A 7872-nucleotide genomic window follows, 5' to 3' on the forward strand; every position below is an offset into this window, starting at 1 on the left:
AGTAAAAACAGTCATTAGAATCTTGTTTCTGAAAGTCATTGCCGAGTGTCTTGGAGCGTCACCTCCCATTCTTGAATCACCCCAAATTCACAAAAATGCAGATGTGCCACGGAGCAGACCTGCTCTTACTTTTCAGCATCACATCGTGATGACACTCCGTGCTTATTCAGGAACATCTTGTTCTACTGCTTTGCTTTCCTGCGCTTTGCAGAGGGTGTGCTTTTTACAAATGGAAAGTTTGGGGCAACCCTGCATCAAGCAAGTCAGTCGGCACCATTTTTTCCAACAGCATCTGCTGGCCTCATGTCCCTGTGTCACATTTTGGTAATTCTCACAAGATTTCAGAGTTTTTCATTGTTCTTGTATTTGTTATGATGACCTGCGACCAGTGATCTTTGACGTTAACATTGTAATTGTTTTGGGGGCATCACAAGCTGCGCGTGTAGGATGGCAAACCTAATCCGTAAATGTTGAATGTGTCCTGACTGCAGATGTAGGAACAACAGCAAGAGAACCAGGATCAGAAGTATGGTCTGAAGATGCGACTGAACTGCCCCCAATCTCGGGATAAAACTTAAACAGACAAGGAGCTGCTTCTTCTAGATGAGCAAAGAAAGTGGGTTCTCGGGATGGGACCTACTCCTGGTGAAGATGCCGTGAAGACTGTTGAAATGACAAAAAAGGACTTAGAATATCACATGAACGTAGCTGTAAAGCAGCTGCAGGGTTTGAGAGGAGGGACTCCAGTTTTGAAAGAAGTCCTATTGTGGGTAAAATGCTACCAAACAGCATCACAGGCTACGGAGAAATCATTCACGAAAGGAAGAGTCAATCCATGCAGCAAACGTCGACGTTGTCTTATTTTCAGAAATGGCCACAGTCACCCAGCCTTTGGCCACCAGCACCCTCAGGGGTCAGCAGATCAACATGAGGCAAGACCCTCCACCAAGCAAAAAGATCATGGTTCGTTGAAAGCTCAGATGAGGGTTGGCATTTTACAACACAGAGTATTTTTGGTTAAGGCATGAGCATTGTTTCTTTACACACATACCACCACACACTTCATAGGCTACAGGACCCTGTAAACACAACTTCACATGCACCTGGAAACCAAAAAGTTCACTTGACTCACTTGATTGCAATGTTCGCTTTACTGCCCTGGTCTGGAAGCAAATCCACAATATCTCCGTGGTCTGCTTGTAATTTTTCCTAATTTTGCACACGCTGAAAAAAAGCTTAGCATAATTATTAAAGCTTACGTAATGTCCTCGCCATCAGCAGCCCTACACACTTGTTCCTGCTGGTGAATGTTTGGTTGTTCAGTTCTTCAACTCGGCCCCGTGGAGGCGCGCGGGGCTTGGCTCCAGAGAAACCATTTATCTGTGCACTCGTCACTCCGTTATCACAGGGCTACACCCACAGACTTGTTTCTGTTTTATGTTTTTTTCTTTGGAAAGGTAGTTTGTGAGCATCGGGATCTTCCCTGATCTGACCTGCAGCAGGGCTGTGCCTGTCCCCATGGGTCATCACATTGTGATTTTAGAGTGAGCCCTGAGTCACCTGAAGATGCAAATAAAACCTGTTGACACCATGTTGACAACAAGATGCAGAGACAGCTGCTCCCAAAAGTGACCCAGGCAATTCCTCCGCTTCTGCGTCGAGGGGAGGGGTGACCATAGAGGGTTCTCCTCCCAGAGGGTCTTACCCACCATTGTTTTATCCCCCAAGGCAAGGCCAGTCAACTTGCCTATGGTTCCCTTCTGTGTTGCATTTCTTTGCATAATGGAGCTTCTTTATTTTCCTTTGAGGAAGGGTAAGGAAGATGGGACAACGGGAGGAGAGGAGAAGGAGAAGGAATCACCACCATGTTGCATCTTTCTCAAATTGGGCACGAGAGACAGTCCTTCCCAGGACACGGCTGGTTTTAAGTTGAGGGTGTGGGTGGTACACTGAGCCTCCCCCATGGGCTAGAATGCTATCCTGGCCCTTCTGGAAAAGAGAAAAACCTCTTGGAGATATTGTCTGGAAAATCATCTTTAGAACCTGCAGGGGAAGAGTCTATGTTGCCTCCGACAGCAAGAGAGTGAGAAACATAAGGGCAGAAGTAGTCATCAGGCTCAGACAGACAGCGGGACAAAGGGACACTGAAAGCCATTGTTTCTGAAAAGTGATGGCCAGAGAAAGAAACAGAAGCCAGGCTTGGTTTGGCGGAGCGTCTACACTCAGAACGCTCCCTCGAATGAGGCGGAGGAAGCAGTGGGTGAACAAATCCTGAGCATCCTCTCAGGACCCCTCTGCTCATCACACGCTGGTGAGAGTGGGGGTGAGTGGGGAAAGATACAAAGAAGGGGGAGGGCAGGAAGGGGCTCCTGGGGCCCCCAGGTCATAGTGTGATTCTTCAAGCTGGGAAGAAAGTGGAGAAAAGGCAAAAGTTTCTGAATTCTTATGAATAAAGACACTTAATGGAAAGAAAAGAGAAACAAAAACCATCTGTGCTCCCTGGAGGAAGGAGAGATGGGAGAGAAGAGACCCTCACCAGGAGGGATGAGGTTCAGCCCCAGCCCAGGAGGGAGTGAGGCCCAGAAGACAAGGCAGGTGGAAGTGAGCGCTCCCCAAGCAGGAAGGGGCACCACCCCCCAAACCTGGCACCCAGCGTCCAGCGTTGCCTGAGGAGTCTCAGCCCAGCTTGAGCTGCTCCATCTTCAAGGGGCCACAACTCCGAAGGCAAGGACACACGGGTGGCCATGCCCCATGTGAGGGGGACACTGGGACCCATTTCAGAGATCAGGGCTGCCTCAGGGAAGCGAGATTTTAAGATGGCAAAGGAGAGACGCTTCGCAGACCTCTCTTTTCTCATAACCTTTAAGAAAATAGTGGGGAGATCAGGAATGTGACATAGAACATAGGAGACCTCTGATGTTGAACCTTCATATACATGAAGCAGGGCAGCCGGAGGCAGGGGGAGCTCAGACACCATGAGAACACCTCCCCGCCTCCCCCGCAGACCTCACACGCAGGCAGCCCGGAGAGCAGGAAAACAGGTCAGAACAAGTGCGCACTCCCCACAGCCTTGCCAACCAGCAAAGCTTGTTGAGTTTCAGACTATTGGATGAAAAAATCTTGGAGGAAATGGTTAGATTGATGTAAGTTCTTTGAAAATACAAGTGCTGTGGTGGCTACCACGCGCAAGAGCAGAAATGAAGAAGAGTGGTTGCCATGGGAGCGCACTGAGCGGAGAACAAGCCGCGGGGGCCTGGGCTCACGTACAGTTTAATCACAGTCTTCTCTTCAGGGTCTGCAGGAAGATCTCCCAGGTCAGTGGCTTTCAAGCTGTTTGTTCTGGACCAACAATAAGAAATACATTTCTATTGCACGTCCGCATGCGGATATGTTTGTATTCCTAGCAAGACCCTCATTTAAAAATACATCCTCTGATTACATAGGATGCATTCTGATGTTTTCTACTTTACAGTAGTTCTGTTCTTCTTTATTTTCAAATGCAGCTGTGGCGATAAGATGATCTCCAATAATCCCCACCTCCTGGCCTCCACACCTTTGTACAATCCCCTCTCCCTGACTGAGGGCAGGACCTGCAATTCAATATCGCTGATCATTAGATTTCAAACCAAAAGCACAATGAGATGCCGCCTTCTACCCACTAAGATGACTACCATTGACAAACCATAAGGTACCAGGTATTGGTGAGGATATGGAGAATCAGGACCATTTGTACTGCTCATGGGAATAAAAACGGTGCAGCTCATGTGGAAACCAGTATGGCGGTTCCCCAAAATATTAAACATGAAATCTCTATATGATGCAACAATTCCATTTTGGGGTATACACCCAGAAGAATTAGAAGCAAATACTTGAAGGGATGTTTGGACACCCCTGAGGATGGCAGCCAAAGTTGGAAGCACTCTAAGTGTCCATTAGTGGATGAATGGATAAATACAATGACCTCTGTACATACAATGGAATATTATTCAGTTTTAAAAAGGGACAAAATTCTGACTCATGCTACAAATGGATGAAACTTGACAACATTCTGCTACATTAAATAAGACCAGTCACAAAAAGAAAAATGCTAAATGGCTTCACCTAGATGAGGTACTTAAAACAGTCAAATTCATAAAAAGTAAAGGGATGGGTTCTAGGCGCTCAGGGAAGGGAGTCGGGAGTTAGTGTTTAGTGGGGACAGAGTTTCAGCTCTATAGGATGAAGAGTTCTGGAGATAAATGGCACAATGCCATAAATGTAGTTAACACTACACCACACTGTGCTCTTAAAAATGGTCAAGATGGTTCATTTCTGGGTTTTCTATTCTATCCTATTGATCTCTGGGTCTATATTTGTGCCAGGATCATACTGTTTTGATCACTACAGCTTTATAATCAAATAATCTTTGACAAAACAGGAAAGTTTCCCCAACAAATGATGCTGGGAAAACAGGACAGAGGCACACAGAAGAATAAAACTGGACCACTTTCTTACAACCTATACAAAAATAAATTCAAAATGGATTAAAGACTTACACGTGAGACAGGAAACCATCAAAATCCTAGAGGAGAACACAGGAAGCAACCTCTTTGACATCAGCTGTAGCAACTTCTTACAAGACACGTCTCCAAAGGCAAGAGAAATAGAAGCAAAAAGGAACTACTGGGACTTCATCAAGATAAAAAGCTTCTTCACAGCAAAGGGAGCAGTTGACAAAACCAAAAGGCAACCTACAGAATGGGAGAAGATATTTGCAAACAACATATCTGATAAAGGGTTAGCATCCAAAATCTATAAAGAACAGATACAACTCAACACTCAAAAGATAAATAATGCAGTCAAGAAATGGGCAGAAGACATGAACAGACATTTCTCCAAAGATGACCTCGACATGGCCAACAGACACATGACAAGATGCTCAACATTGCTCATCATCAGGGAAATACAAATCAAAACTACAATGACATATCATCTCACATCTGTCATAGTAGCTAAAATTATCAACATAAGAAACAACAGATGATGGCAAAGATGTGGGGAAAGGGGAACCCTCTATACTGTGGTGGGAATGCAAACTGGTGCAGCCACTGTGGGAAACAGTATGGAAGTTCTATCAAAAAATTAAGAATAGAATTACCCTATGATCCAGTAACTGTACTACTTGGTATTTACCCAAAGAATATAAAAATGCTAATTCAAAGGGATGCATGCACCCCAGTGTTTATAGCATCATTATCTACAACAGCCAAATTATGAAAGAACCCAGATGTCTATAGACAGATGAATGGATAAAGAAGAGGTGGTGTGTGTACACAATGGAATATTACTCAGCCATAAAAAAGAATGAGTCAGTCAGACAAAGATAATTCACTCATGTGTGGGATTTAAGAAACAAAACAAATGAGCAAAAGGGAAAAGAGAGAGAGAGAGAGAGAAACCAACATGTGGTGGGGAGGAAGGAATGACCCTGTGATGAGCACTGGCTGTTATATGGGGTTATTGAGTCACTACACTGTACACATGGAACTAATATTACACTCTGTGTTAACTAACTGGAATTTAAATAAAAAACTTAAAAATATATGTATTAAAAATGGTTGAGATGATAAAATTTATGTTTTATGTATTTAACCATTTCTTTCTTTTTTAAAAAAGATTTTATTTATTTGAGAGAGAGCAAGCAAGAGAGAGCACAAGTAGGGGGAGCAGCAGAGGGAGAGGGAGAAGCAGACTCCTCACTGAGCAGGGAGCCTGATGCGGGACTCCATCCCAGGATCCTCAATCACAATCCGAGCCAAAGGCAGAAGCTTAGCTGGCTGAACCACCCAGGGGCCCCTGTATTTACCCATCATTTAAAACAATTTTTAAAAACTCAGATGGGCCCACAGGGCAAAACCCAATGTATGTGTCACATAAAAGATGGATCTAAAATAAAATTAGTTAGATACTGCAGTGAAAGATGAGCACAGACATGCCAGGCAAATGAAAACAATGAGAAAGCAGAGGTTACAATGTCACCATCAGAGGAGGTTGCATTTAGGACAGAGTATTCAGCATGAGGAAGGAAGGCCATTTGTACACGACAAGAGGTACAGCCTAACAAACTGAGTAGCCCAGCATCAGAAAATGTTATTCAGGTGCTCCAAGGAATACAAGAAGCCATTGACAGAAACATTTTGGAATTAGGAGGCTTTCATTCACTCTTACTGTTTCGTGGGAAATCAGATAGAGAAAAATAATTAAATCTGAAAGAACCTGAAGGATATAAAAAATAAGGTAGACCTAATTGATTCGTGTAACCTCTATTCACTTTTTTTTTTTTTTTAAGATTTTATTTATTTATTCATGAGAGAGACACAGAGAGAGAGAGAGAGAGAGAGGGAGGCAGAGAGAGAGAGAGAGAGAGAGGCAGAGATACAGGCAGAGATACAGGCAGAGGGAGAAGCAGGCTCCATGCACCGGGAGCCTGATGTGGGATTCGATCCCGGGTCTCCAGGATCGCGCCCTGGGCCAAAGGCAGGCGCCAAACCGCTGTGCCACCCAGGGATCCCACCTCTATTCACTCTTAACAAAGAATACATCTTCTTTATTTAGGACTGTAGGACAGTCAAGCACATTAACCTTATATTCAGCTAGTCCATCAGTTAGAAACCTTTACTTGCAATTTATAGCTACTTATTCATAAATGAACTAATTGTCCTATTGACAATTCTTAATTGTTAAAGTAAATACAATTAAATGAGCACCTCGCTGGCTCATTTGGTGAATGAAGCCTGTGGCTCTTGGTCTCAGAGTACTGAGCTGGGTACTTTGGGTGTAGAGATTGTTTAAATAAATAAACTTGAAAAAAATTAAAGTGGGGGTTCTGGGTAGCTCAGTCAGTCAAGCATCTGACTCTGGATCTCAGGTTTGTGAGTTCAAGGCCCATGGTGGGTTCCATGCTGGGTGTGGAGCCAGGGTGGCTCAGTCGGTGATGCATCCGCCTTTGGTCATGATCCCAGGATCCTGGGCTCGAGTCCTGCAGTGGGCTCCCTGCTCAGTGGGGAAACTGCTTCCCCTCTTCTGTCCCCCTCATGCTCATGCTCACTCTCTCAAATGAATAAAATCTTAAAAAAATTTTTTTTAAAGTAAAAACAAAAAGTTTTGGCACTTTCTTTTTAGTTCCTGAGAACACATCTTTTGCATCCTTCTGAGAACAGCTCTGTTTTGAACACAAAGATCACCTCAGGGAAAAGACAAAAGCTACACAGGGCTTTTTCTGATCTCACATCATTACAATTAGAATTAATTTTAAAAATTCGGAAAAAAACCTGTTACCCATATAATTTTCTAAAATCTCTTAATACATTTGGGTCAAAGAAAAAATTATAATAGCTGATAGCAATAGCACCAATACTAAAGCTAACATATTGCTTAGAAAGATTCATAGTCAAGTATTAATGTTAATAAGCAAAAAATAATGAAAACCAGTTTTAAGTATTCAACTCTAGTTGTTAGAAAAAGAACTATATATATATATTTTAAGAACAGTATTTTTAAACTAAAGAAACTAGGTGGTGCCTGGCTGGCTTAGTTGGTAGACTGTGTGACTTTTGATCTCAGGGTTGTGAATTTGAGCCCTACATTGGAGGTAGAGATTACTTAAAAATAAAACCTTTAAAAAAATTTAAATGAACAAAAAACCCTATGGAAACTAGAAGGAATAAATTTATACATATAGAAAAAAGAAAAATGGTAAAACTAATAAATCTATTATCACCCAAGGTACATAAAAGAACACTAATCAATAAAATCGATTATTTGTTTTTAAAGATTTTATTTATTTATTTATTTATTTATTTATTTATTTATTTATTTATTTATTTTTATGAT

The 7872-nt window shown here is 42.7% G+C and overlaps 1 long non-coding RNA gene across 1 annotated transcript; it reads left to right on the forward strand.

Moving 5' to 3' along the window:
- The first annotated feature begins 1473 nt into the window (after positions 1-1473).
- Positions 1474-5594, forward strand: LOC140599314 (uncharacterized). Its single transcript, XR_012002042.1, has 2 exons — positions 1474-3314; positions 3504-5594. It is a non-coding gene; the product is annotated as an uncharacterized lncRNA (long non-coding RNA).
- The last annotated feature ends 2278 nt before the right edge of the window (positions 5595-7872 follow it).

The sequence above is a fragment of the Vulpes vulpes genome, chromosome 1, assembly GCF_048418805.1.
Source record: "Vulpes vulpes isolate BD-2025 chromosome 1, VulVul3, whole genome shotgun sequence".
Taxonomy (NCBI): Eukaryota; Metazoa; Chordata; class Mammalia; order Carnivora; family Canidae; genus Vulpes; species Vulpes vulpes.